The 26,631-nt window shown below is 50.7% G+C and overlaps 1 pseudogene; it reads right to left on the reverse strand.

The window, feature by feature from the left end:
- Nucleotides 1-1,445: 1,445 nt before the first annotated feature.
- LOC119963500 lies at nucleotides 1,446-25,992 on the reverse strand (annotated as a pseudogene).
- Between the last annotated feature and the right edge of the window lie 639 nt (nucleotides 25,993-26,631).

Raw genomic sequence — 26,631 nt, forward strand, 5'->3', positions numbered from 1 at the left:
TCCAAAGATGTGCAGGTTAGGTGTATTGGCCATGCTAAATTGCCCTTAGTGTCCAGGATTGCCCTTGGTGTTGGATGGGGTTGCTGGGTTGTGGGGATGGAGTGGATGTGTTGACCTTGGGTAGGGTGCTCTTTCCGGGAGCCGGTGCAGACTCGATGGGCCGAGTGGCCTCCTTCTGCACTGTAAATTCTATGATAAATTCTATGATTTCCTTATTCCTGCTGTTGTTCTAGTAAATATCTTCCACATCCTCTCTGATAGCATGACTGAAGTTTTGATTTATATATTCAATTCAATTAAATCTCCGCGGTGATTTGATCACTTCATTACCTGCAAGACAAACACAGTTTATGTTTTGCTTCACCCATAGCTCATAAATCTGATTCCTGTTAAGACACTATTATGAATAATTTCAAATTTTACACTTGTGCTTTTGAAAGGTAAAGGTAGTAATCCAAAAAATGCACAAACTAGTGGGAGTTTCTTGTGAGAGGTGGAATATTGGCGGGGATGGTGCAATGATTAATACTTTAGTACAATGTTTAATGATTTGTTCATGGTATCATAGCTAAACATTTTCTTTGCAATTCAACTAATGACACCCACACAAGTTGCATATTTCTAGTTAAGAGAGAGGCAAAGTTTAGGGATAACAGCATGTTCAACGTACTTAAGATTTTTTTAATAGGAAAAAAATAACCTCTGAATTTTCTTGCCGATTTTGCAAAAATATCAATTTATTGTTTGTTTGGAAACCATTGAGATGGTCTTTATCCTGGACGAGCTGCTCCAGTAACGCACATAGTGAAAGCTGAGCCCATAAAATTATATAAACTGTAGAAGCCAAAAGCTCAGACCAACTGAATCGCTACTCCATAGACACTGAATAATGGAAAGTCTGGGATCCAGCGTAATATTTAATCACAGAATCAATAGAAATTACGAATCATTATTTTCTTCCAGTTGTATTCCTGACATTCCTGCAGGAGCAAACTCATTCAGGGGTGTTGTTCCACTTGCATTTCTCTTGGCCAAGAGGCCATTCTTTATGTGAAAATCTACGCAGCAATTGTTGTCAGAGTATTTAATCACAGAGGGCAATCACATTCTTACTGGATATGAACACAACTACACATTCCAACAGTAAATCATGGTATGCTTACCGAAGGAAGAAAATATTCGCCCGAGAGGGACTGCAATGAAGATTCATTTGACTGGTTTCTGGTGTGAGAATCTTGAGAAATCCCAATCTGAGGTTTTCTTATGAATTCCTGAATAATAACTAAAATACCATGATTGACTGATTGTAAATTAGAGATTTTGCTGGGAGTGATTGATTATGTTTTTATATATATTTTTAAACCTGCTTGTGATGCCCTCTGAATAAAGGCATTTGAAAGGTGACATATGGTAAACTGTGGTTTGGACTTTAATTGGCTGAATGCTTAATTGACCTGAAAGGTGTAAAAGTAACAAAAAGGTCAGAAAGTGAATCTCAACAAAATCTAACAGAGTGTGAAAACAGACAACTCGCTATGTGGGAAGTAGGATCTAAACTCCTCAGCAGGATCTCAGAAGCCTGGCCACTATGTTTTTCTTGTTTTGGCCCAGCACCAATGCTGGAATGTTAATGAGCTGATAGATGGCAGAGCTTGGGAAAGCCAGGCTGTGTCCCATTGACTGGCTCGTCTAAGCAGTAGTTATGTGGAGATCGTGTTTCCACCCAGAGTAATGGTAATTCAGGTCCACTTTGTTTTTACCACTCAGAAAGTCATAGAGTTTTACAGCACAGAAAGAGACCCTTCGGCCCATCGTGTCAGCGACGGCCATCAAACACCTATTTACTGTAATCCCATTTTCCTTGAATGCTATGGCATTTCAAGTGCTCATCAAAATATTTTTGAAATGTTGTGAGGGTTTCTGCCTTTACCACCCTTTCAGGCAGTGAGTTCCAGATTCCATCACCCTCTGGGTAAAAAGGTCTCTCCCCACATCTCCTGTAAACCTCCTGTCACTTACCTAAAATTCATTCCTCGTCGGTTATTGACCTCTCTGCTAAGGGAGAGGCTCCTTCCTATCGACCCTATCTATGCCCCTCATCGTTTTATGCATCTCAATCAGCAACCCCCCCCCCGGCCCCTCAGCCTCCTCTGCTTCGAGGAAAACAACCTCAGCCGAACCAGTCTCTCTTCATAGTTAAAATGGTCCAGCCCAGACAACATCCTGTTGAATCTCCTCTGCACCGTCTCTGGTGCAATCACTTCCTTCCTATAGTGGGGCAACCAGATCACACATTACTCTAGCTGTGGCCTAACCAGCATTCTATACACCTCCATTGTATTGTATGCTTCGACTAATATACACAAGTATCCGAAATGCCTTCTTCACCACCTTATCTACTTGTCCTGCTTTAAATTTGTTTTTATTCAAAATTTTTACAAAATTTTACAAACCACTACAGAAAGAAAACACCAAAAAACATAATAGTAATAATAAAGAAAAACGAATTAACAATTTAACAAAGCAAGGTGGGGTATCTGCCCTTTACAAGTAAAATCAATCCACCACCCATACCGCCCCCCCCTCTCCCCCCCCCACCTCCTCCACCCCCCCTCTCCTCCACCCCCCCTCTCCCCCCCACCTCCTCCACCCCCCCCCCCCCTCCTCCACCCCCCCCCCACCTCCTCCACCCCCCCCCCACCTCCTCCAACCCCCCCCCACCTCCTCCACCCCCCCCCCCCACCCCCCTCTGGTTTGCTGCCGCTGACCTCCACTTAATGTTCCGCGAGAAAGTCCAGGAACAGTTACCACCACCTGGAGAACCCCAGCAAGGACCCTCTCAAGGCAAACTTTATCCTCTCCAAACTTAGAAACCCAGCCATGTCACTGACCCAAGTCACCACACTTGGGGGTTTCGCATCCCTCCACATTAACAAGATCAGTCTCCGGGCTACCAAGAAGGCAAAGGCCAGAACTCTGGCCTCTTTCGGGTCCTGCACTCCCGGATCTTCTGACACCCCAAATATCGCTATCCCCAGATTCGGCTTTAACGAGTGTCCAAGACCTTGGACATAGCCTTTGCAAAGCCTCTCCAAAATTCTGTAAGTGCCGGGCATGCCCAAAACATATGGACATGGTTTGCTGGGCTCCCTGAACACCTCGCACACCTGTCCTCCACTCCAAAGAACTTGCTCATTCTCGCCACTGTCATATGCGCCCGGTGGACCACCTTAAACTGAACCAGGCTAAGCCTGGCACAAGATGAGGAGGAAATGACCCTGCCCAGGGCGTCCGCCCACAGGCCCTCATCCAGCTCCTCACCCAGCTCCTCCTCCCACTTGCCCTTCAGCTCTTCCACAGAGGCCTCCTCCGCCTCCTGCAGCTCCTGGTATATGTCCGATACCTTTCCGTCCCCTACCCACACGCCCGAGACCACCCTGTCCTGTATCCTCCGGGCCGGTAGCAGCTCAAATTCCCCCACCTGCTTCCTCACAAAAGCCCGGACCTGCGGGTACCTAAAGGTATTCCCTGGGGACAACCCAAATTTCTCTTCCAGCACCCTCAGGCTAGCAAAAGTCCCGTCAATAAACAAGTCCCCCATCCTTTCGATACCCGCTCTGTGCCAGCTTAGGAACCCACCGTCTATTCTACCTGGAACGAACCTGTGATTGTTCCGTATCGGAGTCCAGACTGAGGCCCTTACCTCCCTCCTGTGCCGTCTCCACTGACGCCAGATCCTCAATGTCGCCATCACCACTGGGCTCGTGGTGTACCGTGTCGGCGGGAGCGGCAGCGGTGCCGTTATCAATGCCCCAGGCTATTATCCCTGCAAGACGCCTCCTCCAACCGCTTCCACGCCGCCCCTCCTCCCTCTACTACCCATTTCCGAATCATGGATATATTCGCTGCCCAGCAATAGCTGCAGAAGTTCGGCAGCTCCAGCCCACCCTCACCCCCCTTGACTGCGCTCTAAGAACAGTCTCTTAATACGCGGGGTCTTGTTTGCCCACACAAATCCCATAATAATCCTGTTCACCCTCTTGAAGGAGGACTTGGGGATGAGGATAAGAAGGCACTGGAAGACGAATAAGAACCTGGGGAGGACCGTCATCTTCACGGATTGCACCCTGCCCGCCAGGGAGAGCGGTAGCATGTCCCACCTCTTAAAGTCCTCCTCCATCTGATCCACCAGCCACGCTTGATTGAGCTTGTGCAGGACATCCCAGTTCTTAGCCACCCGTATACCCAAATAGCGAAAGATCCTCTCCACCACCTTGAGCTGGAGCTTTCCCAGTCTCTTTTCCTGGCCCCTCGCATGGATCACAAAAAGCTCGCTTTTCCCGACATTCAACTTATACCCTGAAAAGTCCCCAAAATCTTTAAGGATCTGCATGACCTCCCCCATCCCCTCCACCGGATCTGAAATCTACAGGAGCAGGTCATCTGCATACAGTGAAACACGATGCTCCTCCCCCCTCTGAACCAGCCCCCTCCAGTTTCTAGATTCCCTCAGCGCCATGGCCAACAGCTCGATTGCCAGGGCAAACAACAGGGGGGACAGGGGGAACCCCTGCCTCGTCCCTCGATGTAGCCTAAAGTACTCCGACCACAGCCAGTTCGTCGACACGCTCGCTACAGGGGCCTGATACAACAATTTAACCCACCATATAAATTCCTCGCCAAATCCAAATCTGCCTAACCCTTTCCACAGGTATTCCCACTCCACCCGATCGAAGGCTTGTTCCGCGTCCATTGCAGCCACCCCCTCCATCCGAGGGCATCATGATCACGTTCAAAGGGCGGCACGGTGGCACAGTGGTTAGCATTGCTGCCTACGGCGCTGAGGACCCGGGTTCGAATCCCGGCCCTGGGTCACTGTCCGTGAGGAGTTTGCACATTCTCCCCGTGTCTGCGTGGGTTTCACCCCCACAACCCAAAGATGTGCAGGATAGGTGGATTGGCTACGCTAAATTGCCCCTTAATTGGAAAAAATAATTGGGTACTCTAAATTTATAAAAAAAAGAAAAAAAAAAAAAAAAATGATCACGTTCAAGAGCCTCTGCACATTCGTGTTCAGCTGCCTGCCCTTGACAAACCCCATCTGGTCCTCATTAATTACCCCGGGACACAGTCCTCAATTCTAGTGGCCAGGGTCTTGGCCAACAGTTTGGCGTCTACATTAAGGAGCGATATCGGCCTGTAGGAGCCACATTGCAACGGGTCCTTATCTCGCTTAAGGGTGAACGTGATCAAGGCCTGCGACATCGTCGGGGGAAGGGTTCCCCTTTCCTTAGCCTCGTTGAAGGTTCTCAACAATAACGGGCCCAACAGCTCTGAGAATTTCCTGTAAAATTCTACGGGATATCCGTCCGGTCCCAGGGTCTTGCCCGACTGCATACCCTCCAAACCTTTAACCAATTCCTCCATCTCAATCGGGGCCCCCAATCCCTCTACCCGCCCCTCCTCCACCTTAGGAACCTCAGTTGGTCCAAGAATCGCTTCATCCCCCCCCACCCAAAGTCCTTGAAGACCTCATTGATCCTTGCCGAACTCGGCACCATGTTACCCCCCCATCCCTAATTCCCCCAATTTCCCTGGCCGCCTTTCTCTTCCGTAGTTGGTGCGCCAGCATCCTACTTGCCTTCTCCACATACTCGTACACCACTCCTTGTAACTTCCTCAACTGAGCCTCTGCCTTCCCTGTGGTAAGCAAGTCAAACTCCGCCTGCAGACTCCGGCGCTCTTTTAACAGCCCCTCCTCAGGGGACTCTGCATACCTCCTGCCCATCCTGAGTATCTCCCCCACCAACCTCTCCCTCTCCATCCTATCCCTCTTCTCCCTGTGTACCCTGACTGAAATTAGCTCCTCCCTGATGACTGCCTTCAGCGCCTCCCAGACCATACTCCCTGAAACCTCCCCTGTATCATTGGTCACCACATAGTTTTGGATACTCCTCCAAATCCGCCCACAGACCTCCTCATCTACCAATAGTCCTACGTCCAGTCTCCACAGAGGGCGTTGGCCTCTCTCCTCCCCCAGCCCCAACTCCACCCAGTGCGGAGCACGGTCCGAAATCGCAATGACTGAGTACTCTACCCCCTCCACTCTCAGGATTTGCGCCCTGCTCACCACGAAAAAGTCAATCCGCGAGTACGCCTTGTGAACATGGGAGAAGAAAGAAAACTCCTTCGCCCTTGGCCTAGCGAATCTCCACGGGTTCTCTCCCCCCATTTGGTCCATGACCGATCCAGTGCCGGGTCCAGGGCCATATTGAAGTCCCCCCCATTACCAGACTGCTTGACTCCAAATCGGAATCCTACTCAACATCCACTTCATGAACCCTGCATCGTCCCAGTTTGGAGCATACACATTCACTAACACCACCCGGGCCCCCTGCAGCCTACCACTCACCATAATATATCGACCCCCTTTATCCGCCACAATACCCCCCCCCCCCCCCCCCCCCCCCCCCCGCCCAAATGCCACCCACTTGCTCACCAAGATTGCAACCCCCCTGGTCTTCGCATCCAGCCCTGAGTGGAAAACCTGCCCCACCCATCCCTTCCTCAGCCTGGTTTGATCCGTGACCTTCAGATGCGTTTCTTGTAGAATGGCTACGTCTGCCTTTAACCCCCTTAAGTGCGAAAACACACAGGCCCTCTTGACCGGCCCAAACGTTCCACGTGATCAGCCTGGTCGGGGGGTTAATTACCCCCCCCCCCCCCCCCCCCCCCCCCCACCCCTTGCCAACTAGCCATCTCCTTTTTTCGGCCAGCCACGTGCCCGCGCCTCCTGCACACTCCAGCCCCCCAGCCGGAGGCTCCCCGTCCCGACTCTCCCCGTCCCGACTCTCCCCGTCCCGACTCTCCCCTTTACTCCGAAAATTGATTCCCCTCCAGTGAGCAAAGCAGCATCCCAGCCCTCCCCCCCTCAACCCCCGCCACCTTAGTCAAGCGTTCGCTTAACCCCCCCCCCCATTGCACTCCCACAAGTCAGGTGACTCATGCTGACCCTGGCCGCTCCCGCCTCAACCTCCAATGCCCCTGTTGACTCCCTCTACGGGTCTCCAACCTCCCCCCCCTCAACCAAGCGAGGCAGAGAGAGTCCTCCCCCACATCCCGCGTGCACAGAGAAAAAAACACAACCTTCTCAAACAAACAAACCCCGGGTGCCACCCCCAACGCCGAGCAAACAAACTGCTCTCACTGTCCGGCCCAAACCCACCACCCGTGATGCAGCCCCTCTCAACCGCGACCCAGCCCAGAACCCCGAGGGCACAGGGCGCAACAAAAACAAAAGAGAACACGGGGAGAAAACCCAACATAACACCCCCCCCCCCCCCAAAGCCCCCACCACCATGCCCCAACAACATAATGCAGTCCATTAGTTCGAGTCCAGCTTCTCGTTCTTTATAAAAGTCCATGCCTCATCCGGCGTATCGAAATAGTGGTGCCGGTCCTGTTATGTAACCCACATCCTCATTGGTTGTAACAGCCCGAACTTCACCCCTTTGCTGTGGAGGACCGCTTTGGCCCGGTTGAATCCCGCACGCCTCTGAGCCAGCTCTGCACCCTAGTCCTGGTAAATACGGATCTGGCAGTTCTCCCACTTACTGCTTCGCTCCTTCTTCACCCATCGCAGGACACACTCCTTATCGCTAAAGCTGTGGAATCTTGCCACCACAGCTCTCGGCGGCTCGTTCGCTCTAGGCCTTCTTCCCAGGATTCAGCGTTCTCAGCATCATGGTCACATCCGCGCCAGCAACTGACCCCTCCACGCCTACAGGGAGACCCAGAATCCGCAGGTTCTGCCTCCTTGACCTGTTTTCAAGGTCTTCCAGCCTCTCCTGCCATCTTTTGTGCAGAGCCTCGTGCGCCTCCACTCTAACCGCTAGGCCCAAAATTACATCCTCGTTATCAGAGGCCTTTTCTGCACCTCCTTGATCGCCGTCCCCTGCACCTTGTGGGTCTCCACCAACCTTTCAATAGAAGCCTTCATAGGGGCCTTCATAGGGGCCTTTAACTCGGTGAAGCACCTTCTGAGAAACGTCTGCTGCTCCCGCTACTGTTCTACCCATCCAATCAGTCCATCTATATCGTCCTGTTATCTAAGGCTTTCCTCCTCACAATTACCAAACCACCAATTTTTTGTGTCATCTGTAAAGTTACGGATCATACCTCCTATACTCACATCCAGATAATTAACGTACACTATAAACAGCAAGGCACCCAGTGGCGTTCCCTGCGGAACACTACTGGACAAAGGCTTCCAGTCACAAAAACGACCTTTGACTATTGCCTTCTGCCACTAAGCCAATTTGGGATCCAATTTGCCAAATTGCCCTGGATCCCATGGACTCTTACCTTATTGGCCAGTTTTGAAAGTGAGGCATTTTTGAAAGTGAGGCCTTATTGAAGTCCATTTAGACTACATCAACTGCACAATTTGCTGATGACACCACCGTAGTGGGTCGGATTTCAAACAATGACGAGACAGAGTATAGGAATGAGATAGAGAATCTGGTGAACTGGTGCGATGACAATAATCTCTCCCTCAATGTCAACAAAACGAAGGAGATTGTCATTGACTTCAGGAAGCCTAGTGGACAACATGCCCCTGTCTACATCAATGGGAACGAAGGGTCGAGAGCTTCAAGTTTTTAGGTGTACAGATCACCAACAGCCTGTCCTGGTCCCCCCCATGCCGGCACTATAGTTAAGAAAGCCCACCAATGACTCTACTTTCTCAGAAGACTGAGGAAATTTGGCATGTCTACTACGACCCTCACCAACTTTTCCAGATGCACCATAGAAAGCATTCTTTCTGGTTGTATCACAGCTTGGTATGGAGCCTGCTCTACCCAAGACCGCAGGAAACTACGAAAGTTCGTGAATGTAGCCCAATCCATCACGCAAACCAGCCTCCCATCCATTGACTTTATCTATATTCCCGCTGCCTCAGAAAGGCAACCAGCATAATTAAGGACCCCATGCACCCCAGACATACTCTCTTCCACCTTCTTCCGTCAGGAAAAAGATACCAAAGTTTGAGGTCATGTACCAACCGACTCAAGAACAGCTTCTTCCCGACTGCCATCAGACTTTTGAATGGACCTACCTTGTATTAAGCTGATCTTTTCTCTACACCTTGCTATAACTGTAACATTATATTCTGCAGTCTCTCCTTCCTTTCTTATATACGGTATGCATTGTTTGTACAGCATGCAAGAAACAATACTTTTCATTGTGACAATAATAAATCAAATCAAATCAACCCTCATCAACAAACCTAGTCACCTCCTCGAAATATTCAATAAAATGTTTTAATACATGATCTCCCTTTGACAAAGCCATGCTGATTGTCCTTGATTAATCCTTGCCTCCTCAAGTGAAAATTCATTCTGTCCCTCAGAATTTATTCTAATAGTTTCCCTATCACTGAGGTTAGACCCATTAGTCTGCAATTTCCTGGTTTATTCCTAGCACCCTTCTTGAATAATGGGACATTAACTGTCCTCTAGTCCTCTGGCACCTCTCCTGTGGCCAGAGAATTTTAAGCCCACTAAAACCATATCTCCTCTTTCTCAATGCTAATTCAAGTACATCACAGTCCCCCTCCCTGATTTATTTAATTATCTACATTGTCTTTCTCCATAATGAACAACATAGTACTCATTTAAAATCTCACCCATGTCTTCTGGCTCCACACAGGTTTCCACGCAGGTTGCCACATTGGTCCCTAATGGGCCCTACTCTATCCCTGGTCACCCTCCTGCCCTTAATATACTTATAAAACACCGTTGGGTTTTCCTTTATTTTACCTGCCAGTGTTTTTTCATGCCACTTCTTTGTTCTCCTCATTTATTTTTTAAGTACCCTCCCTGCGCTTTCTATATTCCTCGAGAACTTCCGTTGTTTTCAGCCCTCGATATCTGCCATAAGCCTCTCTTTATTTCCCTACTCCAACCCTGGATATCCCTTGGCATTCAGGGTTCTCTGGACTTGTTGCTCCCACCCTTTACTTTTACAGGAGCACATTGGCCCTGTGCTCTCTCTATTTCCTTTTTGAATGAGTCCCACTGCTCTGATGTAGACTTTCCGACAAGTACTTGCACCCAGTCATTTTTGGACAGAACCTGTCTTATCCTATTAAAATTGGCCTCCCGCCAATTCAGAAGCTTAATTTCCAGTCCATCGTTGTCCCTTTCCATAATTACTTTAAATCCTTCTGAGTTATGGTCACTGTTACCAAAATGCTCACCCACTGAAACTTCTATTACTTGCCCGGTATTCATCCTCTAGGGTAGGATCAGTAAGTTTGCGGATGAATCATAGATTGGCTGGGTGGTCAACAATGAGGTTGAGTGTCTTGGGTTACAGGAAGATATGGAAGGGATGGTCAAATGTGTGGATAAGTGGCAGATGGAATTTAACCCTGAAAAGTGTGAGATGGAAGGAGTAATTTAACAAGGAAGTACATCATGAAACTCTGACACCGGGAAGTTCCGAAGAACAAAGGGACCTTGGCGTGTTTGTCCATAAATATCTGAAAGCAGAAGTGAAAAGGGCATATGGGACACTAGCTTTTATCAATTGGGGACATAGATTACAAAAGCAGGGAAGTCATGATGGAACTTTATAAAACTTTGGTGAGGTCACAGTTGGAGTACCGTGTGCTATTCTAGTCACCACATTATAGGAAGGACGTGATTGCTCTGGAGGGGGTGCAGAGGAGATTCACCAGAATGTTGCCTGCGATGGAACATTTAAGTCATGAAGAGAGGTTGGATGGGCTTGGATTGCCTTGTCTGGAGCAAAGACTGAGGGGTGACCTGATTGAGGTGTACAAGATTATGAGGGGCATGGACAGGGTGGATAGGGAGCAGCTGTTCCCCTTAGTTGAAGGGTCAGTTATGGGGGGACACAAATTCAATGTGAGGGGTGGGAGGTTTAGGGGGTGTAGTAATCCACGGGAGGCAGCAGTTCCGTCACCACACCAATATTTATTTACAATAACGATATTACAGGAGCAGCTACAAACAGTGCTGCTAGCAGTCCAGTCAACTTAAGACTGCTCACAAAGCCTACACAGGTGATTATATGGGCCCCCTCAATGAGCTATCATTGAGGGAGCTCATACTCCAATTGGCCAACCAATAAAGCCAATTGGAGTTCATTACACCCCTCCCCCCCAAGGTCCGAGGAATTCCTGCTAGCTGGCATTCCTCTGAGCTTCTTCCTGCTCCTCATGTCTGGGTCTGCCACCTCTATCGTCCGCCGGGTCGTTCTCTGAAGTGGGCGGGGTGTACCTTATAGGTGCCCGTCTTTTCCTTGACGACCTCCTTGGAAGTTGTTCTTCCTCCTCCTCGGGGAGAGGTGTCGCGGCGGCCTCGTCGAGTGTGTCCATCTCCAACTCTGATGATTGGATGACGGGGTCTGGAGAAATTGCTCGGGGCTGGGGTGTGGGTATCCTTTCCGCCTGGGCTATCCCAGCTTGAGGCGGTACTGCTTCGCCTGCCTCCAGGTGTGGTTCCGCTGCCCTTATTTGGTCTAGGTGTTTCTTCAGCACCTTACCTCCTATTGAAACCTCATAGGATATGGGCCCTGTTTGAGACTCTACCGTGTCTTTGACCCACGTTGGTCCATTCCCATAATTCTTGACCCAAACCGGTGCTCCCACCTGGAAATGTCTCTGCTGCCGACTATTATCATGCCCCCTGCGTTGGGCCTCCTGTTGTTTCTCCACTTTCCCCGTTAAATTTGGGAAAAGGAGACTCAGCCTCGTTCGCAGCCGCTTTCCCATTAAGAGTTCAGCTGGCGGTATGCCCGTTGTGGAATGCGGTGTGGTCCTGTAATCAAACAGCCAGCGGGAGAGCTTTGTGTCCATTGACGCTGCCGGCTGCTTCTTGAGTCCTGCTTTAAGTGTCTGGACCGCTCTCTCTGCCAGGCCGTTGGTCGCTGGATGGTAAGGGGCCGTTTTGATGTGACGGACTCCGTTTTCCTTCAGGAATTTTCCAAATTCCCCACTTGTGAATGCCGTTCCGTTGTCCGACACCAATACCTCCGGAAGTCCATGTGTTGCAAACGAGGCCCTGAGCTTTTGAATTGTCGATGCTGTGCTTGCCGTGTTTACCCGATGGACGTCCAACCATTTGGAGTGGGCGTCCACTATCACCAAAAACATTGAGCCCATGAAAGGGCCGGCGTGGTCAATATGCAGGCGGGTCCACGGTCTGCCTGGCCATTCCCACGGGTGCAATGGCGCCGCTGGTGGCACTCTTTGCCCCTGTTGGCACTCCTGGCACCGACGTACCAAGGCTGCTATGTCTGTGTCCAAACCTGGCCACCAAACGTAGCTTCGAGCTAGCATATTCCTTTTTGACATCCCTGGGTGTCCGTGATGTAACTCAGTTAAGATTGCCTGACGGCCCTGAGCTGGGACGATTACCCGGGCTCCCCATAATAGGATACCGTCTTCTACGGTTATTTGGTCCCTTCTGCTCCAGTATGGGGCCATCTGGGGCTCCACTGGTCTTTCCAGTTCCCCTGTTAGCAGTAAATGCTTCATCTTGGCTAAAACTGGGTCTTTTTGCGTCCACAACCGAATATGTTGTGCGTCTACTGGTAGGGTGTCCAAAAAATTTAGAGTCATTACTGTCGCCTCTACTTTTGGTATTTGCGGGAGGGGAAGTCTGCTCAAAGCATCTGCATGTGCTACTCGCGTTCCCGGTCTGTGCTCCAGAACGTATCTATATGCCACCAGTAGCAACGCCCAGCGTTGGATTCTAGCTGATGCAATCGGGGGTATTGACTTGTCTTCTTTTAATAACCCTAATAACAGCTTATGGTCCGTCACTATGGTGAATTTCCGCCCGTACAGATACTGGTGAAATTTGTTTACTGCGAATATCACCGCCAGTCCTTCCTTCTCGATTTGGGCGTACTTCCTCTCAGCCATCGGCAAGGTCCTCGAAGCATAGGCTATTGGCCGTTCTTCCCTATTCCTTCCTCTATGGGCTAAGACGGCTCCTACCCCGTAGGGGGATGCATCACAAGTGACCACCAACTCCTTCCTTGGGTCATAATGCTCTAGGACATTTTCGGATGACAACTGTTCCCTAATGTCCCTAAATGCTCAGTTTTGGCAGGTGGACCATTTCCATTCTTGCCCCGTTTTTAGTAGCTGGTGGAGGGGTTCTAGGATGGATGCCCTATTTTCAATAAATTTTCCATAATAGGTTACCAACCCTAGAAATGATCGTAACTCCTGGACCGTGGTAGGAGCTGGGGCTTCTTTTATTGCCCTTACTCTGTCTTCTAATGGATGTAAGCCTGACTCGTCTACTTTATATCCCAGGTACGTCACTTGTGGGGCCAGAAAAACACATTTTTCCCTTTTTAGCCGTACGCCTGCCTTTGCGAAATGCCTGAGCACTTCCTCCAGGTTCCTTAAGTGTTCCCTGTTTGTCCTACCCATGATTAAGACATCGTCCAAATAAATCGCCACCTGCGGTAGTCCCTGCAGAATATTTTCCATCGTACGCTGGAATATAGCGCAGGCTGATGACACTCCAAAAGGTAGCCTAGTATAACGAAAAAGGCCCTTCAGGGTGTTAATCGTAGCAAACTTCTGGGAGCCCTTGTCCAGTTTTAACTGCAGGTAGGCGTGGCTCATGTCTAGTTTCGTGAACAAAAGCCCACCTGCCAATTTGGCATATAGGTCGTCTATTTTAGGGATTGGGTATTTGTCCAGCAGTGTGTATTTGTTTACTGTCTGTTTGAAATCTCCACAGAGACGTATCGAGCCGTCTGCCTTCAAAATTGGTACCACCAGCGCTGCCCATTCCAAAAACTGTACTGGTCTGATAATGCCGTCGCGCCGTAACCTTTCTATTTCGTCATCTACTTTCTTCCTTAATGCAAAAGGTACCGGCCTGGCCTTACAAAATTTCGGAAGGGCTTCTGGGTCCACGTGCAAAGTTGCTTTGGCGCCTATGATTTCCCCCAAACCTTCCTGGAAGACCTCCGGGTATTTTTGGAGTACTCCACTCAACTGCCCGCTTCCACTCTGGAAAATTTTCATCCAATCTAATTTTAGGTCTTTCAGCCAGTTCCGTCCAATTAAGGTCGGTCCGGAGCCCTCTACTATCGTCAACGGTAATCTGAGCAATTGTTTCTCATATTCCACAGGTACATGAGTCGTGCCTAGAACTTCCAGGGGTTCCCCGTGTAGGTTTTAAGTTTCGTCGATGTTTTTGTTAGGGTTAGTGGCTGGAGTCCATCTTTGATTTTTCTAAATGCTGCCACTCCCATTACTGATACGGCCGCACCCGTGTCTATTTCCATTATTGTCGGCCGCCCGTTCACCCGTGGGGTAATCCTAATAGGTTCTGCTTTCTTCGTTGTAATATTATATAATTGTTCCCCTTCGGAAGAGGATGGGGCGTCTAGGTTGTGTACTTCCCTGCGTCCCCACCTGCTATTCCTCTTTTGCCACCTCCTTCTAGGGTTTCTGTCGTTGTTACCCCACTCTGTCTGGTGCCAGAAACGGTCCTTCTCTGTTGGGGGAGCCTCAGCCGGTACTTCCCTCTGTCTCCAGTTAGTCCTGGCAGACTTGGGGGCAGTTCTGGGGTTTTCCTTTTTCTCTCTATTCCTCAGGTTTTTCCTGAGAGCGGCTATCTGGTAGCAGGACCCGTTGTGGTAGTCCCGCTCACAGGTATCTACCTCCATTGGCGTGCCCTGTAGTTCCTGCGCCCCACTTGCTGCCTTTTCTAGGGACAGTGCGAGCTGTAACGCCTGCCTGCAGTCTCGCTCTGTTTCCGCCAACAGGCGTTTCTGTATTGTGAGGTCGTTTATACCACACACTAACTGGTCCCGAAGCATTCCATTTAGCGTCGGGCCGAACTCACATTTTTCCGCCAGCCTTCTCAGGCGGGCCAAGAAATTCGTGACTGACTCTGTGTAGAATCTGTACCTACGCAAAATGAGGGGTGGTTTTGGGTCGTAGTGCTCTTTCACTAATTCTGTTACTTCTTGGAAAGTTTTCGTGTCCGGCGCATCGGGATAAGTCAGACTACGTATAATGGCGAAAGCGGAGGGTCCGCACGCCGACAGCAGGATAAGCCGTCTCCTTTCGTCCGTCAGTATATCATTTGCCCGGAAGAAGTAACACATTCTCTCCACATACTGGGACCAGTCCTCAATAGCCGGGTCGAATGCCTCTAACCTCCCAAAAGACGGCATTTTTTAAATGGCAAGGCTTACCCTCCGAGTGCGGCAGCTGGTCTCCGCAAAATTCGTAGTTTACCTCGTCGCCACTGTAGTAATCCACGGGAGGCAGGAGTTCCGTCACCACACCAATATTTATTTACAATAACGATATTACAGGGGCAGCTACAAACAGTGCTGCTAGCAGTCCAGTCGACTTAAGACTGACTCACAAAGCCTACACAGGTGATTATATGGGCCCCCTCAATGAGTTATCATTGAGGGAGCTCATACTCCAATTGGCCAACCAATAAAGCCAATTGGAGTTCATTACAGGGGGGATTTGAGGAAAATGTTTTTACCCAAAGAGTGGTGATGGTCTGGAATGCACTGCCGAGGAGGGTGGCTGAGACAGGATACCTCACATCCTTTAAAAAGTACCTGGATCAGTGCTTGGCATGCTATAACATTCAAGGGTATGGGCCAAGTGCTGGCAAATGGGATTAGGCGGGTAGGTCAGGGCCTTTCATGCATCGGTGCCGGCTCGATGGGCTGAAAGACTTCTTCTGCACTGTAGTATTATGTGATTTTGAAAACTAGATTCAGCACCGCGCCCTCTCTTGGAGGACTTTCTAAGTACTGGCATAAAAAGCTCTCCCGGGTTCATTTTATAAATCTGCCCCCTCTAAACTTTTCACATTTTGACTATCCCAGTTATTATTGCTGAAGTTGAACATCCTATTATTATTACCCTTTTATTTTTACATTTCTTTGAGATTTGCCTACATATCTGCTCTTCTATTTTTCCCTGACCCCTGACTGTTTGAGGGCTGACAGTGCACTGACAGAAATCTGATCGTGCCCTTTTTGTTTCTGAGTTCTACCAATGCAGCCCCATATGAGGAATTTTCCAAGATATCGTCCTTCCTTATTGCAGTAATCAATATTGTGCCATCCCCTGGAAGCCTCTGGCTGCTGTTGCCCCAAACACCTTTATTTTTCTTTGAACACACTCTGCACCAAACTCCATCACCGCATCACATGCCCCAAAGACCACCTGTAGCCTCTTTATACATCAGTGTCAATTATTGAATCAATGAGAAAATGAAATGAAAATGAAAATGAAATGAAAATCGCTTATTGTCACGAGTAGGCTTCAATGAAGTTACTGTGAAAATCCCCTAGTCGCCACATTCCGACGCCTGTTCGGGGAGGCTGGTACGGGAATCGAACCGTGCTGCTGGCCTGCCCTGGTCTGCTTTCAAAGCCAGCGATTTAGCCCTGTGCTAAACAGCCCCTGCGAGACATCTAATTGGAATGAGACATCTAATTGGAATGTTTCTTAACCCATTCCTTAACAGTCTCCCCTTCCTTGGAGAAAAATTTGGTGAAAACAAAATTTCAAGAAACTCAAAAACACACGCAATTTCCCCCCCCCCCCCCCTCTTTGTTTTCGAAAGGAAAAAAGGAAAAAAACTAAACAGTCACAGAAACAGGCACCCTTCATTCACAATATCCGAAAGTTTCTGTGAACTAGCCCCTCTTTTTGTTAAACAGTCAGATAATTGATAGCTACTGTCGACCCATTTAATTTTTGCTATCTCCCCTCTGTCCAACATCTGCTTCAAACTTGCGATGTCTATCCTTAGCCTTTTCTCATTGACACCTTTTGTAGAGTGCACATTTTCCCACAGGGATTTATTGTCAATGTGACACTCAATGGGCATGTTACCCAAATTCCCTAATCCCAAAATGTCTGTCAATATCTGAGATATATAAAAGGCCATATCCACCGCCTCTACATGGCTTAAAGTCTCAGCAGCCAAGTGTTTTTGACCACTCTCCTTATTTTCCTTGTTTCCCACACAAGAGGGCAACACTTACCATTGTCCCATAAGGAAAGTTATAAAACTTCCTGCACTTGAAACCCCATCACATAAATATGCATAGGGCACATCACTATAAACTATGATTTTCAAGTGCCGAAGATCACCTAAAGCTGGGAACCTCAAAACACACTCCTGCATTTTTAGTTTGACCAGCTTTATTTGCCCTCATTAGGTCTTCCACTTTAGGATCATTCATTTTTGTACTCAACTCTAAGACATCAAAACTAACGTCCAGTCTAGTTTATCTACCTAACCAATTCAGTTGCTCAATTAAACTTTGCAGTTGCTCTTTTTCCATCTTTGAAACCATTGCATCTTTTTGTGAAACCTGATCACGACTAATTGCTATTGGGCTGCTCCTCTCCAAATAAGATTGCTGATGTAAAGTTGCCCCTAACTTCATCTGTCCGATTTCCAGTCCAACATATTTAAATGTGACTTCCGGTTGCGGTGATGCGGAGCTAAGCCGCACGTTCAGTAGCTCCCGCTATTTTTGGTCTTTTAGGCTTTTTTAAGGGCCCGTAGCAGTGCTGGTTGGACTTTTCCCCATGTGGGAACACTTCCACTAAGATTATCTGCTGGTGGATGGACTGGACCAGGAGCGGGGCGGTCAAAAAATCGGCTTTGGAGCAGAGAAAGGTGCGAGGCAGGAAAAGCAAGATGGCGGCGGACGGGGAAGCAGCAGCGTGGCAGCAGTGGGCGCGGGAGCAGCAGGAGCTGCTTTAGCATTGCTTCAGAGAGCTGAAGGCCGAGATCCTGGAACCGTTTAAGGCCTTGCTGGACAAGCTCACGGCGACTCAGACGGCTCAAGGTGCGGAGATCCGAGAGCTACGGCAAAAGGCCTCGGAGAGCGAGGACGAACTCCTGGGCCTGGCAGTGAAGGTGGAGTCGCACGAGGCGCTCCACAAGAAGTGGTTAGCAAGGATGGAAGAGATGGAAAACCGCTCCCGTTGGAAAAACCTGCGGATTCTGGGCCTCCCGGAGTGGCTGGAAGGTTCGGATTTGGGGGCCTATGTGGCTATGATGTTGAACTCGCTAATGGGCGCGGTGTCGTTCCAGGGACCCTTGGAGCTGGAAGGTGCCCATCGGGTGCTGTTGAGGAAACCCAAGCCAAATGAGCCGCCTCGGGCGGTGCTGGTCCGTTTCCACCGCTTCGTCGACCGTGTGTGTGTGCTGAGATGGGCGAAGTAAGGAGAGGAGTAGTAAGTGGGAGAACGCGGAGATCAGGATCTATCAGGAGTGCGGAGGTGGCAAAGAGAAGGGCTGGTTTTAATCGGACGAAGGCAGTGCTCCACAAGAAGGGAGTGAAGTTTGGCCTGTTACAGCCGGCACGCCTCTGGGTCACGTATAAAGACCGCCAGCTCTACTTTGACTCTACAGAGGAGGCCTGGGCTTTTGTCCAGGCAGAGAAGCTGGACTCGAACTGAGGACTGGGGGCTGGGGAATGATGTACACAGTCCGGAGGCTTTGTCCTCCTTGGTATCCTCCCGCTTTTATTGGTTGTATTTGATTATGCCTTTTTGCTGTTCTGATTTTTCGCTTTTTGGGACTGTTATTTGTTTACTTGGATGCTTTTTCATTTTTTTTCACTGGTGGAGGGTTGGGGAGCGGTTTGCGGTCCTGTTGGGTCATGTGCCCGTCTTTTCCCGATGTTGGGTCGGGGGGGGGCGGGGCTCCGGATGGAGGCATGGGCTTTCCTCCCACGCTGGAGGAGCAGTGGGCGGGGCCGGCACCGGGTGGGGAGGGCACGGTGGTTGTGTTGCACGGGGGGGGGGGGGGGGGGGGGGGTCGTTGGGATGGCGGGAGCAGCCGGGGTCAGCAGGAGTCGGCTGACTTACGGAAGTACAATGGAAGGGGTTACGCAGCTAGGGGGGGGGGGGGGGGGCTAGCTTGGGGGGGGGGGGAGGGGAATGGGGGGGGTGTTCTGGGTTGCTGCTGCAGGGGCCGAAGGGGAACTGCTGGTGATAGGGAGGGTTGGGAGGGGGGTCTGCCACCATGGGGAACGGGCCTGGGGGGTTCTGCGGGCACGTGGTGAGCCGAGGGAGAGCTATGGCTGACCGGCGCAGAGGGAGGGGGAAGACCCCCCAGATTCGGCTGGTCACATGGAACGTAAGGGGGCTGAATGGACCGGTGAAGCGGTCCCGGGTCTTGGCGCATCTGAAGGGGCTGGGAGCGGACGTTGCTATGCTCCAGGAGACGCACCTTAAGGTGGCAGATCAGGTGAGGCTGAGAAGAGGCTGTGTTGGGCAGGTATTTCACTCGGGGCTAGATGCGAAGAATCGAGGGGTGGCGATCTTAGTTGGCAAGAGCTTGTCGTTTGTGGCGTCGAGTGTGGTGGCGGACAGTGGAGGCAGATACGTAATGGTGAGTGGTAGGTTTCAAGGGGAGCAGGTGGTTCTGGTCAATGTGTACGCCCCCAACTGGGACGATGCGGGCTTCATGCGGTGAATGTTGAGCCGGATCCCGGACCTGGAGACTGGGAGCTTGATCATGGGAGGGGATTTCAATACTGTGTTGGATCCAGCTCTGGATCGCTCGAGGTCAAGGACGGGCAAGAGGTCGGCGGCGGCCTCAGTGCTGAGGGGGTTCATGGATCAGATGGGAGGGGTAGACCTTTGGAGGATTTTGAGGCCGGGAGGTAGGGAGTTTTCCTTTTTCTCCCATGTCCACAAGGCCTATTCCCGGACTGACTTTTTTGTTCTCAGCAGGGCACTAATCCCGAGATGGTGGGGGCGGAGTATTCGGCGATAGTTATATCTGACCATGCCCCGCACTCGGTGGACCTGGAGCTGGGGGAGGGGAAGGATCAGCGCCCGCTGTGGAGGTTAGATGTGGGGCTTCTGGCAGAGGAGTAAGTATGTGGGCGGGTCCATAGGGGTATAGAGGGGTATTTGGAAGCTAATGACAATGGGGAGGTGCAAGTTGGGGTGGTCTGGGAAGCGCTGAAGGCGGTGGTTAGAGGGGAGCTGATATCTATTCGGGCGCACAGGGAGAGGGCGGAGAGGGTTGAGGGGGAGAGGTTGGTGGAAGAAATGGTAAGGGTGGACAGGAGGTATGCGGATGTCCCGGAGGAGGGGCTTTTGAGGAGGCTTCGCAGTCTCCAAGCGGAGTTTGATATACTGACCACCCGGAAGGCGGAGGCGCAGTGGAGGAGGGTGCAGGGGGCGGTATACGAGTATGGGGAAAAGGCAAGTCGGATGCTGGCCCACCAGCTCCGGAAGCGGGAGGCAGCAAGAGAGATAGGGGGAGTCACAGAAGCAGGAGGGAACTTGGTGCGGGGTGGCAGGGACATTAAAGGGGTGTTCAGATCCTTTATGAGGGGCTGTACCGGTCGGTGCCCCCCCCCCCCCCCCAGGGAGGTGGGCGGGAGGGACCGCTTTCTGGATAAACTGGAGTTCCCAAGAGTGGAGGATGAGCGGGTGGAGGGCCTGAGGGCCCAAATCGAGTTGGAGGAGCTGGTGGAGGCGTTGGGAAGCATGCAGACAGGGAAAGCACCGGGACCTGACGGGTTCCCGGTGGAGTTTTACAAGAAATTCTCAGATCTGCTGGGCCCACTGCATGTGAGGACCCTGAATGAGGCGAGGGAGGGGGGGGCTTTGCCCCCGACGATGTCTAGGGCAATAATCTCACTGATCCTGAAGCGGGATAAGGACCCCCTCCAATGTGGGTCTTATAGGCCGATCTCGCTCCTCAACGTGGATGCAAAGTTGTTGGCTAAGATACTGTCCAGGAGGGTGGAAGATGTGGTCCCGATGGTTATCCACGAGGACCAAACGGGGTTTGTGAAGGGGAGGCAGCTGAATGTTAATGTGCGGCGGCTGCTCAATGTTATGATGATGGCGTCGGCGAATGGGGAGGCGGAAATAGTGGCATCGATGGATGCGGAGAAAGCCTTCGATAGGGTGGAGTGGAGCTACCTGTGGGAGGTGTTGAGGAGATTTGGGTTTGGTGAGGGATTCATTAGCTGGGTGAGGCTGCTGTATAGTTCCCCGGTAGCGAGCATGGTGACGAATGGGAGGAGGTGGGAAGACTTTCGGCTGTCCCGGGGGACGAGGCAGGGGTGCCCCTTGTCTCCTGTGCTCTTCGCGTTAGCGATTGAGCCCTTGGCCATGGCACTGAGGGACTTGAAGAACTGGAGGAGATTGTGCCGGGGGGGGGGGGGGGGGGGGGGGGGGGGGGGGGGGGGGGGGAGCACCGATTGTCACTGTACGCGGATGATTTACTGCTGTACATTGCGGATCCGGCGGGAGGGAGGGGGGGGGGGGGATGCCAGAGGTGCTGAAGATACTTGGGGAGTTTGGGGATTTTGTGGGCTATAAGCTCAACGTGGGGAAGAGGGAGCTGCTTGTGCTGCACCTGGGGGACCAGGAGAGGGAGATAGGAGAGCTCCCATTGAAGAGGGCGGAGAGGAGCTTTCGATATCTTGGGGTCCAGATAGCTCGGAGCTGGGAGGTATGCATAGGCTAAATTTTTCGAGGTTGGTGGAACAGATGGAGGAGGAGTTCAGGAGGTGGGATGCGCTGCCACTCTCTTTGGCGGGCAGGGTCCAGTCAGTTAAGATGACGGTGCTCCCGAGGTTCTTGTTTCTCTTCCAGTGCCTCCCCAGATTGATCCCGAAGGCTGTTTTTAGGAGGGTTAACAGGAGTATTCGGGGGTTCGTGTGGGCGCGCAAGCCCCGAGAGTGAGGAGGGTATTCCTGGAGCGAAGAAGGGAGGCAGGCGGTTTGGCGCTGCCCAACCTGTGTGGGTATTCCTGGGCTGCGAATGTGGCAATGATTCGCAGGTGGGTGATGGAAGGGGAGGGTGCCGCATGGAAGAGGATGGAGGCGGCGTCCTGTGTGGGCACGACTTTGGAGGCGCTGATGACTCCCACTCCCGCTCCCACTCCCCCCGGCAAGGTATTCTAAGAGTCCAGTCGTGGTGGCTTCCCTCAAATTTTGGGGACAGTGGAGGCGGCATAGTGAATGCCTCAGTGTGGGCCCCGATACGGGGAAATCACCGGTTTGCACCAGGGAGAATAGATGGTGGGTTTTTGATTTGGCATAGGGCAGGCATCAGGCGGATGGGGGACCTTTTCCTCGATGGGAAGTTTGCGACTTTAGAGGAGTTGGAGGGGAAGTGGGGCCTCCCCTCTGGGAATGCTTTCAGGTATATGCAGATTAGGGCGTTTGTTAAGCGGCAGGTGGCGGAGTATCCGCTACTGCCGCCTAGGGGGGTGCAGGATAGGGTGCTCTCGGGGACGTGGGTCGGTGAGGGTAGGATCTCGGCCATTTATCAGGTGATGCAGGAGTAGGCCGTTTCAGCGCAGCTGTTTCAGCGCCAGGATTTTTCAGCGCCAGGACTTTTCAGCGCCAGAAAAAAAAAATTCTCCAATGTTGTCATAAAGTTATGACAGAATTTTTTTTGGCACTAAGCAATTTACAAATCTGTAAGTTCATAAAATGAAATAAAACTCAAGTGTTAACAAAATGTTTTTAGTGTAAAAGATCCACTTATAAAGATCCAAAAACAGTACATTAAAACAATTTACAAATCTGTAAGTTCATAAAATCAATCATTAAAAAGAAAGTTCATTGGACATTCATTGGAAAAAACGCATTTAGTTAGTTAAATTGTGCCCTATTGAACAAAGGTAGTCAATTTCATTCCTGCTGCCATATTCGGAAACAATTTTCAATATCCTCTCATCAGCTTTTCTATATTTAAGTAATTTTAATTGAGGTTCATTGCCAGCTAAAAGTTTCTCGAAGTGCTCGTCTCTTCCCTTTTGAACATGCTTAAGGACATCAATGAACTTCCAGATAGTTGGGTGTGACATTAACAGTTCACTTTTCAATTTCCTGTTGGCCGCCTCAGCATAGTTATTTGTTCTGTCATCCCCATCTAATGTTCTTTGATACATATTCCACATCTCAGTAGGAAATAAAGGACTTCGTCTGCCTGCTCCTCGGCGATTAGGACGGCCGATATAATTGTCTTCGAAATAGTTTAAAACCGGAATTAACTCCTCCGGTAAATTACCTGCTAAAGAATCCACGTGACTGTCAAGGTCGTCAACTGGCACAAAACATAGGGCAGTTATCATTTTCGAATGTAATGCAAAATCGGGATTGCTCTTATATAAACGCATGAGACCAAAACCACTTATCTGCCTAAGTATATTTTGAGACAGATGAAAAAAACAGCCTCTTACTTCTATATTGGGGAAGGAGTCTTTCATGGCGGTAAAAGCAGCGCGTTCAAAATCACAATTGATAATGGCAGGTCCTGCGTTTGTAATCATCTCTTTTACCGTCGCAAACAACATCATATAGGTCGCATACTGTTTGTTTTGTAAAAGCGCGTACAATACAGGGTGAACTCTGTTATTTTTCCTAACCATGATGATATAAACTTGATAAAATAGGTGTGGTGCTACCGCAAATGTTTCGTCAGCATACCAAGTCGTGGAAGTTGCCATGTGTTCTAACCAACTCTCTCTCCCAAATATAATAATCCGTTCGTTGTTCGTACCACTATCCTTTAAACAGAAATTTTCCTCGGTTTCTGGGGTGGGTTTATACATCATGTATTCATGAGGTAACTGAAGCTCTTGAATCGATCTTGGATTATCGGGGACCTGATTAACTTCGTCTCATTTTCTACGAATAATTTTTCGCATTGCCTGCCTGTTTGGTAACTGTGCAATACCTGCCACGAACATTTTTTCAATGCATTTGTTGATAATCGTACTTGGAGGCTCACAAGTCTTTTCAGGCCGGTCTCTCGCATCAGTTATGACCTTTTCCACTTCGATAGCAACTGCAGATGGGGGATGAGTATGTTCGTTGATCTTTTCGATCACCTCTCTTTCTAACGTGTGAATGCGGGCCTTGCACCTACCATCCTCATGGCATCGCCAAAACTTAACTTGCTTTTGTTTCTTGCTTTCTTTGTCGAAACGATATATAAAACCTTCATGACAGAACTTCTCTCTGCCTCGCTTGCTTTTCACTGATTCAGCCATGGGTTTAAAGATATGGAACTTACCAAATTTACCAAAAGAAATTTACCAAATAACTAAGTAAGTATAAAAACTTGTTAACAAAACTCTAACTTTATCTAAACAGTAATCATAATAAAACTCCAACAAAATCTAAAGACAGTTAGAACGATGAAACGACCAAATAACTAAGTGTAAAAGCTGGTATACCTGTGTCATACCTGTGACCATACTCAAGAATGATTTCTGAATGAATGAGCGCTGAAACGTCCTGGCGCTGAAATATTTGGCGCTGAAAGGTCCTGGCGCTGAAACGGCGGCGCTGAACTGTCCCATTCCCGAGGAGGAGGCCTCGGTGGAAGAGCTGAAAGCGAAGTGGGAGGTGGAGCTCGGGGAGGAGATCGACGAGGGGACGTGGGCGGATGCCCTGGGAGGGTGAATTCGTCCTCTTCTTGCGCACGGCTCAGCTTGATTCAGCTGAAAGTGCTGCATAGGGCGCACATGACTGGGGCCAGGATGGGCCGGTTCTTTGGGGGAGAGGACAGATGTGGGGCCCGGCGAACCATACCCACATGTTCTGGGCATGTCCGGCGTTGGATGGGTTCTGGAAGGTGGTAGCGGGGATCCTGTCCAAGGTGGTCGGCTCCAGGGTGGAACCGGGCTGGGGGCTCGCGATCTTTGGGGTAGCATCGGAGCCGGGAGTGCAGGAGGCGAGAGAGGCCAGTGTGTGTGGTGAGCACCAGATAGTGACCAAGAAGCTTCTTCACTAACATGCTCAACTGAGGTGAGTGTCTTCTGGGATGGTGCTGGGTGTTGGAGATAGCTGTGACGGAAAGTCAGTGTCACCCCCAGACTGGAGCTCCGGGATATCTTGGGCTGCGGGTCAAGGGCTACCGTTGCTGTCCGTATCCTCTTCCTCCACACTGCTCTCCTCCTGGGGTTGTGGTTGGAGTCGGGAGCAGGGGGCACCAGGAGGGCCCGTCTCATCGCCAGGAGATCCTGTAAGACAAGACACATGATTGAATCGCGGGTGGGGGTGGTGAATGGGGATGGGGTGGCAGAGGGAGGTGGTGTGGGGGTGGTAGAGTGGGTGCTGTTGAGGTGGTCGCGACAACACAAGTGCAAATCAGCGGGGTCTCACTTGCTTGCACAATGCCGACCTCCGCCTCAGTGACTGCCCTCTCCCTTGGCCCACCGATTAGGTCCAGTGCCCACTGCTCTGTTGAGATGAGGGGGCGCAGGTCCGGCAGTCCCCCTCCAGCCACATCACTCAGGGCCTGTCCCACCTGTGCCCAGGCCTGGTGCACGGCAGCGAGTGGCAACCTCCTCCCCACTCCGGGGTACAGGGTAGCCCGCCTCACCTCCTCGATGTCTAGCAGTGTGCCCAGTTCAGCATTGGTGAAATGGGATGCCGCTCTTCTTGCTGCTATCTTGTTATCTGGGATGGTGTTTGTGGGGAATGGAGTGCCTTTATGCGACTGCAGCTGGTCAGCCTCTCGAGTGTCAATCCCGACTCTGGCAAATCGGATACCGTTTTTCATTGGAATTGGTCGTGTTCCACATGGAGTTGGTGCTAGGCCTTTAACGGTTGATGAATTGCTCTGGGAACAGCGACAATTTGCCTGTTGTAGTACACCACAGTCCCGGTGTCAACACTTAGACTGTGGTCCACCAGCCGTGTTGCACTCTCCCTTGAATGGCAGGAGAACCCACTCGCGGACTTCCCAGAAGTTTTCAAGGCTCGTGGGATCCATCCGAGTCCCCGCCTCGCATCGGAGTCAGAATCCCATCCAATAGGGGCAAGTCCAAATGGTGTGCCCTGAAGACGGTTTAAAAGCAATTTCAGCGAACTTACCCAGTATCCACCGGCCTCCCCAGTGAGACCACAGCCGGGCGCCGTTCGGTACTGGTCCATAGTAACTTGGACCAGGCAGAACAGCACCTTGAGGGCCATCGGAGACCCCTGGGTGGTCAGGGTCAGTGCAGGGTGGCCTATGGCCCTCCCCCTGGAACCTTGGCACTGCCTAGCTGGCACATGGCATGGCCACTTTGGCACTAACATGCCCAAGTAGTACTGCCAAGTTGGCAGGAGCATTGTCCAGGTGCCAGGTAGGCAGTGCAAGGGTGCCTAGCTGCCAGGTGACACTGGCAAGGCCAGGGGGTGAGGCCTATGAAAGGAAGGTGGAGGGGGTGTTTGAAGAGTGGGGTGTGCAGGTAAGGTAAGTGGTTCCTCGCCTCTGCAGTGTCAGTCAGCTTCCGTGTTGGTGACCCCTCTGTCCTTGGCCACCCCAGTCACCTGAAGGGCACGATCCTCGAAGGTGGTGAGGATTCATATGTCCAGCACACCACCGCCAGTCGGCGCCCTCTCCCGACAGTTATGGGAGAGCTTTTCCTGAGGAGATACAGAGAGGGCATCAGTAGGCACATACTTGGTTCACAGTGTGAGAGGGGGTGTGTGAAGGAAGGGTTGGGGTGGTTGAAGGGAGAGTGGGATTGAGGGAGGGTTGGTGGTCACCTGGAGAGTTGGGGGGTGGATGCTCACGTGGGGGTATAG

The sequence above is a fragment of the Scyliorhinus canicula genome, chromosome 1 (genome assembly GCF_902713615.1).
Source record: "Scyliorhinus canicula chromosome 1, sScyCan1.1, whole genome shotgun sequence".
In the NCBI taxonomy this organism is placed as follows: Eukaryota; Metazoa; Chordata; class Chondrichthyes; order Carcharhiniformes; family Scyliorhinidae; genus Scyliorhinus; species Scyliorhinus canicula.